The sequence below is a fragment of the Ictidomys tridecemlineatus genome, chromosome 7 (assembly GCF_052094955.1).
Source record: "Ictidomys tridecemlineatus isolate mIctTri1 chromosome 7, mIctTri1.hap1, whole genome shotgun sequence".
Lineage (NCBI taxonomy): Eukaryota > Metazoa > Chordata > Mammalia > Rodentia > Sciuridae > Ictidomys > Ictidomys tridecemlineatus.
This window is the reverse complement of record NC_135483.1, coordinates 10,070,728-10,083,481: the sequence shown is the minus strand read 5'-3', so window position 1 is coordinate 10,083,481 and position 12,754 is coordinate 10,070,728.

Sequence of the window (12,754 nt, the reverse complement as noted above, 5' to 3'; positions counted from 1 at the left end):
ACAACTTAAATTAAACAGTATATATAGTAAAGTGAGAACACAGTGGACTACTACACCATCACAGGGTGCTCCACAGAGAGCAGAGCTCGAGGCTTACTTGCTCATGACTTCATTAAGGAGTGCAATTCCATGGGGCAGGAGTGAGGCAGAGGCAGTGCAGATAGGAAGGAGAAAGGGGCCATTAGTCAAAGGAAGAGCCAATGTTGAGCTAGTACCATAGGGTCATCCTGAAGGAGCTGCCTCTGAGGACTGTCCTTGGGAAATGAGGGGAAGGACAATTGTTTATTCATTCAGTTCGTCTCAAACAGCTTTCCTAACCCTGCCCTTCTGAGTGCACATGTGTGGGTACCAAGCTGAGTCCAGGGTCCTGGGGCAGGACCTGAGAGGTACAAGGCACAGGCAGGCTGGGTCCATGGGATAGCCCTAGGAGCCCACACAGAGGAGCAGTGGGGTGGGCACGGGGACAGGAAGGACTCTGAGCTTTAAGAAGCAACCACTCGGTATTTGCCAAAGATGAGGCAGAAGAACCAGGTTTGATTTCTGAACTGAGAGACCTTGAATAGCTGGTTAAGTGCTCTGATCCTCAGTTTCCCCATCTGTAAAATAGGAGAGGAGTCCACACTCACTGTCTTTCTCTCTGGGCCTCCCACTTGCTGTAGTAACCCATGACTACCTGGCTTCCTCCAAACCATCACTGACCCTTCTCTGGGCAGGTCTCCGGCAACCTGCCCATTGTAAGCCACATGATCACTTCCCTGATTCCATCCTTCTTGAACTCACAGTGACACCCAACAGTATTCAAGGAATGCTCCCTCTGGCTTTTCATGACCATGCCCTCCACTGGCTTCCTTAACCTCACTGGCAACTTCCACCTCCCTGGCCCTCGGAGCTCTTGGTGTACATTCTTTCCCTAAGAGAACTGTGAAATAGCATAATGAACACAAATGACTTTTAAAAACTGCCCACCTATCCCCAAGTCCAGATTGGATTACTGCCTGCCATTTCACAGTGCCATGTCTGCCTGAGGGTCAAAATCAAAATGTCTAAAATGGAATTTCTCATTCACATCTCCCTATGACCCAGCCATTCTCAACCCGAGACCTGCTGCAGTCTGGCTGGGCACAATTCATGAGCCACTTATCAAGCAGAAACAAACTTTATTTTTAGAACACACACCTACACCACACGAGCTCTTCAGGAATTCCCTCAGAGCCCACTCCTTCCCAAGAGCCTCTCCACCCCTCCCACTCCTCCTGCTCTTAAGGCCGATTGGCTAGGTCGTGTGGGCAAAGCCAAAAGAGTCCCCCAATGAGCAGCTCCGTGGTCTGAAAAGGCGGGGAAACAGCCCAATGAGCATCACTGCAGAGGAGCCAATCAGCTGAAAGTTTGCTGGGGCCACTGTGAGCCAATCAGCTGGAAGTTTGCTGGGGCCACTGTGAGCCAATCAGCTGGAAGTTTGCTGGGCCCCTTCAGCTGTGGCTCTCAACGGAGACCCAAACCCTAATACCGTAAGACACTTTTTGTATATCATAAATTTACTTTCTCTTATCTATCTAGAATGGTACTAGGAATGTACCATCCTCTGGAGAAAACAGAAAATAGTCACTCAAATTATTTTCTAGATTCCTAGTAAGGAACTTTAATTATCTCTTCTATAACAATTTTCACTATTTAAAGAAACTTATCCTTCATATATAAAATAAGAATAATTAATTGACTCATAAATTAATTAATTTTAGTCAGATTAAAAAGCTAATTATGGAAAACAAAGCTCTAACATAATTAGGAGACATATGGGAGAATATTTCTATCCCCTTGATACAGAGATGAATTCTCTTCATTGGGAAAAAAATCAAAAATAATATAATAAAATTTTAACAAATTAGTCTTCATTTAGGTTGAAAAAATTTTGTTCACAAATGTTACCATATGCTGAAAGTGAGAACAAAAAGATTTTGATTGGAAAATAAAGTGTTCTATGCTTTGATCTTGTGGTGGTGGTGGTTGTTACATGGTTTTGTTTTCTTTTTCAGCCTATATCCCCTATGAGAATTCGTTCCCTTGCTCTAGGTTGCCACAGAAAGGGTAGCACACAGCAGGATGCATGGCCTCTTTACTATGAGAGCTGCAAGTTGGAGACAAGGTGTCCGCAGGGCGGGTTCTTTATAAGGACAATGGGGAGAGTCAGTTCCAGGCTTCCTTCCTAGCTCCTGGTGGCCTTAGGACAATCACTGATGTTCTTAGCTTGTGGATATGATCAGCATCATCCAGATTTCTGTCTTTATGTTCACACGGTCTTCTCCATGAATGTAACTCTCTGTGCAGGTTTCCACTTATAAGAATATCAGTGATATTGATTTGGTGGCTCACACTACCCAAGTGTGACCTAATCCTTACTAATTACATCTACAAAAGCCCTATGTTTTAGTCAGCTTCTTCGCTGCTGTGACTAAAGGATCTCACCAGAACACTTTTAGAAGAGGAAGAGTTTATTTGAGGGTTCACAGCTTCAAGGTCTTAGTCCATAGAAGTCCAGCTTCATCCCTCAGGGCTTGAGGTGAGGCTCAACATGATGGCAGAACAGTGTGGCAGAGGGAAGCAGATCACATGATGATCAGGAAGCAGAGAGCGTAACTCCACTAGCCAAATACAAAATATATACCCCTAAGCCACAACCCTGAAGTCCCACCTCCTCCAGCCACACCCTACCAGCCTTCAGTTACTATTGGGTTAATTCCTGTCTGGGGATTAATTTACTGATTCGTTTAAGGCTCTCACTACTCAATAATTTCTTCTCTGAACCTCCTTGCACTGTCTCACAGTGAGCTTTTGGAGGAACACCTCATATCCAACACATAACACCCTATTTCCAAAGAAGCTCACATCCTAAGGTGTTGTATATCGGACCATCAACATATGAACTTTGAGGATCACAACTCAACCTGTAATTGGAGGTAAGCTCCTTGAGAGTAACCCCCTTTTCTTCTGATCTTAGATATTAAAGAGGACTTTAAAGAGTGGCTGACATAGGGTAGGTAGCCTGTATAGAGCTACTGAATAAATGCATGCATGCCAGCATCAATTAACCAACCAACCAATCAAATCCACTTCTGTAACTCCAAGCCTGGTGCTCTTTCTGTTTTGCAATCATGCCTTATCTTCTTTTTGTCTTTCCCATTCCAGATTCTCTAAAGTTTATCCTAATTAATCTCTCTGCAAAACTCTTTTCCCATTACTATCACAATAATCATCCCAATTAATCATTAACTCAGAGCTAGCTTGATAATCACAAACATAGTCATTAGCTAAATATTAAAAAGTTCTGCTTTTCTCCCTAGCATAATTATCATTAATTACATGTCATCTCCAAAGCATATGTTTCTTCCGGAGTGGGCAAGGGCACTAACGAGACACCAGTCTACACACAAGCTGCCTTTGCAGTGTTCAGCCTGGCCCTTTCCTCTCAATCCTGGAGCAACCTGTTCCTTACCTGCAGGTCCATCTCTGACTGTCAATCTTATCCCAACCAACAGGGGATTTAAGAAACTTCTCCTTAGACTGAAACACAAATTGTAGTTTAACAATACACAGATAAATTGATGAACAGTCCACCAGAATAGAATTCTCTCATTCACATTCATTCTCATATCCTCCCTCCCTCCCTCCCTCCCTCTCTCATCTGTACTATATTTTACTGTAATGATCATTTTTGTGATCAGCTCTGCAGATCACAGCCTCACAAGCATTCCCTCCTGGACTGAGCTCCTACAATGAGTGCCTGGCACAATCATGGTCTCAACTCTTCACCCCAACCTTGGGAGTGCTGGAGAATGTCCGGTTCAGCCCCAAGTCAAGTAGCCTATGTTGTTCTCCCAAAGAAAGTATCCTCAGACAGGGACCCAAAACTTTTATATGTGTCCAACAGTTAGAAAAGATAGATCCAGTTCAGAATGTAGGACTGATCCAAGTAACTCCTCTAATTTTCAGGTGTTAGTTGGGAGGTAGAGTTTTGTTCATTCATTCAAAAAGTAAAATATGCTATGTACACATCAGTGTGCTATACAAGGGAAACAGGACAGAAAAGATGATGACCATGTTACCTTCCCTTAGAGTCCAACAAAGAAGAGGATGACTCAGGAAACACTGAATATATAAGTAGTATAATCAGGTCAGAATTCACTCATTAAGATGGAAACATTAAAGATTATTTGAGAGTGTGTAACAGGAAAACTAATATTTATGAAGAACCAAAAAGGGCCTTCCTCTCAAAAAATGTTTGCTATTTTTAAAATATGAAAATAAAGGACACTTGGAATCTTTGGAATTGGGGGATAAAATAGTGACAGAGGATATATTCTATCACTAATAAAGAGGCTATAATCATTACAACTAATGGGATTAAGGATTGCAGTAATGTTTCCAGATGTTGAATTGGAAAACTACTAGGTCAATGTCACATTTGAGCCAGAGGAGATTTTCTCTCCCTGTGGTGCCTGCTTACCCTGGCAAAGCATTCACTGGCCATCACAATGGCTCAAAGTCCAACACTACACTTTTTTGAGACCCTACTTTACACCCAGGTCCCGGTCATGCATGTGTTGTCCCAGAGAGGTAAGGGGTGCTACAGGTCAGATAAGTAGAGTCCAGGGGTCTAGGCTAGACCCATGTTGAGCTCTTCATGCATTTGGTTGTGGGTAGATTTGGAGCTGAATTTCTGTAAGTCTACAGCCAAATTTTTCAAATTCCTTATGAGCAGTAAGACCTCCTGGCACATAAGTATATTTGCATGTAAGGAAGAAAACACCTGGAGAATTTCCTTGAACTAAGTTCTAATAGTTCAGGCCATCCATGGTGAGTTTAAGGAATGGCATTAAAATCAGATCATTGTGCATTTGAGTCATGAAATCACATACTTAGTAACACTGAGATATTCAGAAAGCATCTTTAAAGATTTGATCTTCCACTTCTTATTCTGAAAATAAAGTTAATAATAGCACTTCCTTCACAGGTGGTTATGAGAACCAAAAAGATATAATGTGATATATTTTGGACAATGAATAATGCACTGCAGGTATTCAAGAAATATATACTTTGTTCATTATTTATAGTAGAATTTTTGATATTGCAAATAAATTCTGATAAAGGCAAGTCAGGAAAACCCCATAACCTGAAGGTCCTTAGGATACTGATGGTTATTGGCGACGAGTCCTGCTGCCTCACATGTTGAAGTACATCATTAGAGAAGCAGCCGAGGCAACAATATAAAGCAGGGTTTATTTAAAATAATACAGGGATAATACAGACTTCTTCTGGAAGGGAGAAGGGGGCCAGAGCTGGTATCCTGGTATCCCAAGAAGTGAGAGCATTCTGCTGCTTTTATACATCCTAGACTTTCTCTGTTCTCCTGCTCTCTTCTCCCTTTCTCTCTCCTTTCTGCATATGTGACTAGGCCCAGGAGATCCTCCATGGGATGGTCAAAAGGTGAGAAGCAGATGGGCAGGGGGAAAGGCCAAATGGAGTAATTCAGGCAGGAAGCAGCCAGAGGTATATTAATTAAAAAACTTTTACAACTCCCTATAGAGAGGGACAATTCCTGGGACAGGTTACCTTAGCTACAGGTTGGAGCAGGGGCAGGTTATGTTAATAAGGGTGGAGGAAGGGCTCTGAAGGGAATATCATTTCAGTCCCCGACCTGCACTGACTGCCCGTCTTTAATTCAGGTCCACATTGCATTTCTTTTCCTCCAGAAGTACACCCAGTCCTGTTCTCGCACAACTTTACCTGTTAGACATATCAGGTGCCTTCTCAGACTCCCTCAGCCTCAGCTGTCTCCGAGACTTACATCCAGCAGCTCTCCCTCAGCTGTCAGCATGGACCACTGGCCCCATGCAAATCACTACAGGTCCATGACCTGAGGTTGCTCAGGTACATATTCAGAGACTGACTCTTCCTGGTTCTTCCCAACTCTTGCATTTCAAATGAAGAAGCACACTGTGAATTATGGGACCCAAGGACCCCATGATTTGCCTAAGAGGGCAATTTCTATGTGCATTGAATTAACTCCTTATTGCATATATTTTGATTGACAGGGCAGAAGAAAGGAGAGAGATCACAGCCATTTTTTTTGTTTGTTTTTGTCTCTTATGAACAGCTTCAGTGCACCATTCTGTATAGCCTGAGATGTCAAAATATGCCACACCAAGTAGACACATTTTCATGAAAACCAAGTAGATCTCTTCCTGGCTTATCATAAAGCAGGGCCCAGTATGGTTAAAGCATTATTCTGCATTATTTCCTATCTCTCTCTGCTGCTTTTCACATTCCTCTATCTCTTGCCATCTTGGTGCTATATTCCCCAAATGAAGCATAGCACTCAATTTCTACTTTGGGCTCTATTCCTAGAACATATTTCCTAAGACTGCTGGTAAAAGGGAGATAGTTTCTCAGACAAGACTTGTACACTGGATTTCCCACTGGCCTACAGGCAATAAAAACAACTGCTGGAAGAAAGTGGGATGCAATGGCATTGTTAGTACTGGGACTTCCATGTGCAGTTAATGGCATCAGAACAAGGCTTTGGGATATTAAGTAACCATTATGCTTAATTAATTCAGTGGCAAGAAAAATAAGGTGGGAAAAATGGGAGTTCATAACCCACTTGAATCAAAGTGTGAAATATGATATATCAAGAACTATGTAATGTTTTGAACAACCAACAATAAAAAAAAGAAAAAAAAGAAAAGATTAGCAAAATTAATGATAAAATGTGTCTGAACCTGTCTGTGGATTCTCAGAATAAACCTAGCATCATTTTCAAAGTTAAACCCTCATCTAAACAGCTGATTTCCTCTTGTATTTTCAGGTCTTTGCAGGGTCCCCTTGATTTAAAACTGTTAGATGAAAAAGACATTATTTACATTAATAGCATAAATTATTTACATTATCGGGATATGTTTAAATTAGCAAACTAGCATTGATTTAAAAAATTAAGGATGCTGAATGCAGCAAAGTTCCAGTAAAACTAATGCACTTGCATTCTACGGTCAGAATGGATTTAAACTTTTCTTTTTTTGAAAGCAGTTTGTCAGTACATTATGAGAATATTAAATAATATATGACCTTTTAATTTTCATTTCTGGATCCTATTCTAAGAAATAAGAAATCCATAAAAACAAAAAAAATTAAAAATAAGGTAGGGTAGTCAGTTCTTTGATGGGGTATAAATGAACTTGTACACACACACACACACACACACACACACACACACAATCTAGTACTATTAATGGCCAATTCAAAGCAAAATCTAAAAGTCTAAAACATTCATGATAAATTAAAAGAAACTTTCAGCCCCTACATCCAGAGCTCACACTGAGCAGTAACACAGATTATAGAAGGAGAAAAACTGCAAAAGAATAAAATGAACGATCTCAACAAATCTTAGACATCAAAACCCTAACCATCATATGGGGTGTTCCAGTCCACCTTCCTAATTCTCTGAACACTTCACATAGCAGGAGGAGGCTTTTATTCTTTTCCAAGTGAGAACTTTTCCTTTTCCTTGGAGACCATGCAATGAGTTTGCCCAGATATGGAGTCTTACATGATAAAGCTTGATTTCCTGTCACCCTCATCAACCCTGACTTGAGACCAAGACCTGGGTCTAGAAGAATTCCAGGAGAGAAGGGCTACACACCAAGGGACTTGCAAGATTTAGTAAATATGTCCTGGAAGAAACAGAATAAGATACACGGGAATGAATGTTGATGATGTGAAACCAGGTGAGGAAAACAGAACACTGAATATTCAAGAGAGAATTCACTAGTATGGAGACACTTTCCAATACATAGAATTAATTACCAAAGATTATTCCAAATAATTTGCTGGAATGGGTGGCTCTCTGAATCCTGGACTTGAAGGTAACTTGCAATAAATCTAAGTGGAAGTGCCAGAAATTCTTTGCCATTATATAAAATAAGTATTTATGGGTTTTGAATTTTCTTCACTCCACACCAAAATGCCTGCCACCCTTCTGAGCAGAGAGGTCCCAACAATGGCTTGTTCTGTTACCCTGGATGCAAACCAGGTTGCTTTTGCTGCTGTAGCCAATATTCGAAGGAGCCACATGCAACATCACCTGGAAAATAAATATTGCCACATTTCATAAGAGATGGACTGTATCCATGGGGTGTTCCAGTCCAACTGGACAGAATAGTGCATCTTCCATTTACCAAAAAACATTCAGTGACTTTACCATAAACAGATGCCTTATAAGGTGTTTCTTCCCCTAAGATGTTTTTCTCTACTACCCTCTCATTGCATCCCCAGGCCAATAATGAGGGGCTTATCTCAGACCAATCTAAGTGAAGAAACATAATCCTGCTCCAGAAGAAAAGAGGCTAGGCACCAAAACAATTTCAACACTTGTCTGCAGGGACTGCGGAACTGTGACTGCAGAGCTCAGTGAGTCGGATGACTCATCCACAACTTGAAAATTACATTCTGGGAAAGGATTGGACAACTTTGCCAGGTCGGGTCCTTAAACCTTGGATACAGAGATGACCGACAGTAAATGAGATGAAGATGTCAGAATTGATGTGACACAGTAATGAAGAAAAAAAGCAAAATGGTCAGGAAAACGAAGATGTCGTAATGGAGCTACCACAAGCAACCCCATAGCTGCACTCCCTGGGAAATCCAGGAGGGTCCCTTTCGCCAAGGCAGTAGGTGGCTTAGAGGCGAGGAGCTCAACAGCGGCCACCTTTGGAAGACTGGAATCTGAAGCCCACGTCAAGTTTGGGGTTGCCTCCAAGAAAAATGCAAATCAAAACTACTCAAAGATATCACCTCACCCCAGGCAGAATGGCAATTATCAAGAATACAAACAACAAGAAATGCTGGTGAGGATGTGGGGGAAAAGGTACACTCATACATTGCTGGTGGGACTGCAAATTGGTGCAACTGTTATGGAAGCAGTATGGAGATTCCGCAGAAAACTTGGAATGGAAGCACCATTTGACCTAGCCTCAGTTTATAATTATCCCACTCCTCAGTTGATACCCAAATGATTTTAAATCAGCATACTACAGTGACACAACCAAACCAATGTTTATAGCAACTCAACTCACAATAGCTAAACTACAGAACCAACATAGGTGTCCTTCAACAGAATGGGTAAAGAAAATATGACACACACACATATTTATATATGTGTATATATATATATATATATGAGGAATATTATTTAACCTTAAGGAAGAATGAAATTATGGCATTTGTCAGTAAATGGATGGAGTTGAAGAATAACATGCTAAGCAAAATAAGCCAATTCTCAAAAACCAAAATTTCAATGTTTTGTCTGATAATGCAGATGCCAATTCACAATAAGGTAGGGGCTAGGGAAGAATAGAGTTACTTTAGATTAGGTAAGGGGAGTAAAGGGAGGGGAAGGGGCTTGAGGGTAGGAAGAATAGTAAAATTAATCAGACATTATTACATGTACATATATAACTATACAATGGGTGGGATTCTACATCACATCCAACCAGAAGAATGAGAAATTATACCCCATCTATGTATGATGTATCAAAGTGCATCCTACTGCCCTGTATAACTAATTAGAACAAACAAAAACAAAAGAAACCACTAACAGACTCCGTTGGTGCCCCTTGCCAGCAGCTAGTCACTAAATAGGTATTCAATAAATTCTCAAAATTACAAATATTAAGTCACATTCTAGAAATTTTCTTAGAAAAGACACTGAATTTAGATAAATTCTAGGATCTGCATTGTCTTTCTTCTAGATTTATAAACACATGCACATGAACAGAAGTATGCACACACTTAAGTTTTTAATACATTTATTGCAAATACATTTTTATTTCCAGAATCTGGTTAAAATAATGCCTCCCAAATGAACTCATGCCTGCCTATCTATTTTTTAAATATTCTAGTTTTTTCCCCTTTGACTCTGGATAGGAGAAAGAATAAAAACTTTAAGCTATTTATTCCTTTTAGGCAAGATAAAGAGGCCACTGGAGTTCTTTAGATTCTCTTCATGGTAGTGAATGAAACTTTCCAAATCAGGGTCAAGCCATTTTCAGCTATGAAACTGCATTATTTTGAAGACAACCAGGTGCTTTTTTTTTTATTCCCACAATAAAACCTCTTCCCACGTGTTTTCTATTTATAAAGATCCCTCCATTCCCTCAGCAAATGGTTGAGTTTCAACTCATCTCTGCATCCCAAAGCCCAGCTGTCTTTTAGAGCAGAGAAAACCAGCCTCCTGTACCATCAGACATGGCATCCAGGATGGATGAGACCTTGGGTCCTAGGAGGCTAAGAGATGGGAAACTTAGGGTGAAGCGAGCTTTCATCTATGGATACCCCATGGTAGCGTGGTCCAGCTACACAGCGAGCTTTCTGCAACTCAGGAGTGCATCCCCTGTGTGACAGGGAATTGTTCTAAGCATTAAAATCAGTATCATGTCATAAATAAACAGCCAACTTCCCTGAGTGTTTTCTGAGTGTGAACCGATGGTGTTGTGAATTATCCTCCTTCATGGGACTCTCAAAAGACTGTGATCACATGACTTTTCCCAGGTTACAAAACTTTCCAGGAAGAGAGCCAGGATTTGAATCCAGGATCTAGCTCTAGGGCACCATGAAACATGGATGAATCACCTCACAGGAACCAAGTCTTATCTCTGATCTCTTAAGAGCCTAGAAACCCACAGGAGATTACTGTTAGCTTTCAGAATGGTTCCCTGGGATGCACAAATATTTTCTTACAATTCCTGATCTGTACCTGGAGGCTTACACCCATGTCCCTGTCCTGCCTTGACCGTTTCTTTACCTCCCCACCTTCCCTTACCACTTTTCAAATGCATGCACGTCCAAGTTGGTCAAACATCTTATTGAGTAGATTCTAGAATCCCTATCTCACCAGCTCTACTTTGACCTTATTAGTAAGAGCCTTTGTTGAACTTGTATTCTTTATATACTACCCAGCACTATACTACACATGTGGTAAAATCTTCTTAAAAATGTTATTATTAACACATATTCAGCTTTCAAAGGGTCTCATTGTGATACTCCCAAACATGCATGGATTGTGCATGTTCCACCCTTCTAGCCACACCCTCTCCACTCCTGCACGGTCTCCTTCACATCCCCCAGTGCTCCCTTTTCTACTTTCAGGCCATTTTTCATGACTGGAGCAAGGTGCACTTCTTCTCAGCTGGACTGGGAATTTAGTTCAGTGGCCTAGCACCCCCACCCCCTCCACCTCTGTGCTCAAGTCCCACATGGGATCCCCAGGATCATGTATAAAAATGATAAAAAATAAAATAAAAACCAAATAACAATCACCACCACTAGAAAAAGTATGGGAGGAGTAATATGCAATAAAAATTAATAATAAATAAGCAACTAAAATAGCAATAACAAAAAGAATATTAAGACAAAAATTAAAATTTTCTCCTTGCCAAGACACTTTAAAGGGAGAATGGATGCTTGCAACCTGTCCCCATCGAGCTTCTGTTGTGGGCCAAGTGAAGGCTGCGTGTTTGTTGTGCACCCATCTTCTTGGCTTTGAGGTGCTGCTGGTGACTAGCAGGAGTAATTTGTAGTGGACACCAGTTGGACTCCTCTGCTGCTTTGCCCACAGGAGCCAGCTAGTATGGCAACCACAGTTCCCGAGTCAAGTTCTCTCTGGAGCTTCTTGGGCTGAACTCTCCAAGGACAGGGAACTATGTGTCAACAGCTGGTGTGGAATGGGCAACTCTGGCCACATTTTTCCCAGGGCTTCTAGGGCTAGGTGTTTAGGGGTCTGAGCTAATTCCTGAGCCATGGCCTATCAGGGCACTGGAGAATATTTCCAGCCACCCCCACAGGTAGAGAGTGGCCATGAAGTCACAAGAGAACTGTGTGTGTGTTGGGGGTGGGGGCTGGCAGCAGGACCCATATGATTCTCCACTGATGATTCTAGAGTTCCCAGATTCGGCACCTGTGTGAAATCACATGTGACCCTTCACTGCCTGGGCTCTGGTGGACAGATTCCAGGACTGCTAGTGCTAAAGGGAAGCACCTGTTTCCCTCCATGTCACAGTCTTGTTCCCACCACACAGAACTCTCAGGGGTGATGTGAGTGTCTCTCTATTGGGGTAAATGACTCTGAGGGAGAACATCTGGGAAGCCAGTGTAGTTACGTTGCCTGAGAGTCTCGGAGACAGGAAATTGCAGGGGCCCTTGATTCCCAGAGATCAGACATTAAGACCCTTTTAAAGATGGCTCCCTGTTCCGGCTAGACAGATACACTGGGAAAGGTGGGGGACTTGTTCAGATCCAGCTCACTATACAGACTCGGGTCTCTTGCCTGCTCAGATGATGTCTAGGGAGCTGGGTCCTGTGCTACTGGAGCTCAATAGGGTGCTCCCTTCCTCACCTACACCCCCACCCCACTGAAGGGCACACCCTGTCCTCCCACCCTGCCGTCGGTCATCAGTGCTGGGGGCTCTATTTCTCTCATTCTTCCACTGTCCAAAACCTCTGGGTATCTCCAAGTGTCCACCCCTCTACCACGGCATTCCAGCACTCTCCGATGGTCCCATCCCCACAGCAGCTGCACTCCTGTGGTTTTGCTTCTAGCCTATGGAGAAGTTGGCAAGTCCTAGTGCCTCAAATCTGCCTTCTTCCATCCCCAAATCTTTCTAATACTTTTGGGTATTTTTAGGTTTTTAAATACACAACAGTGGAA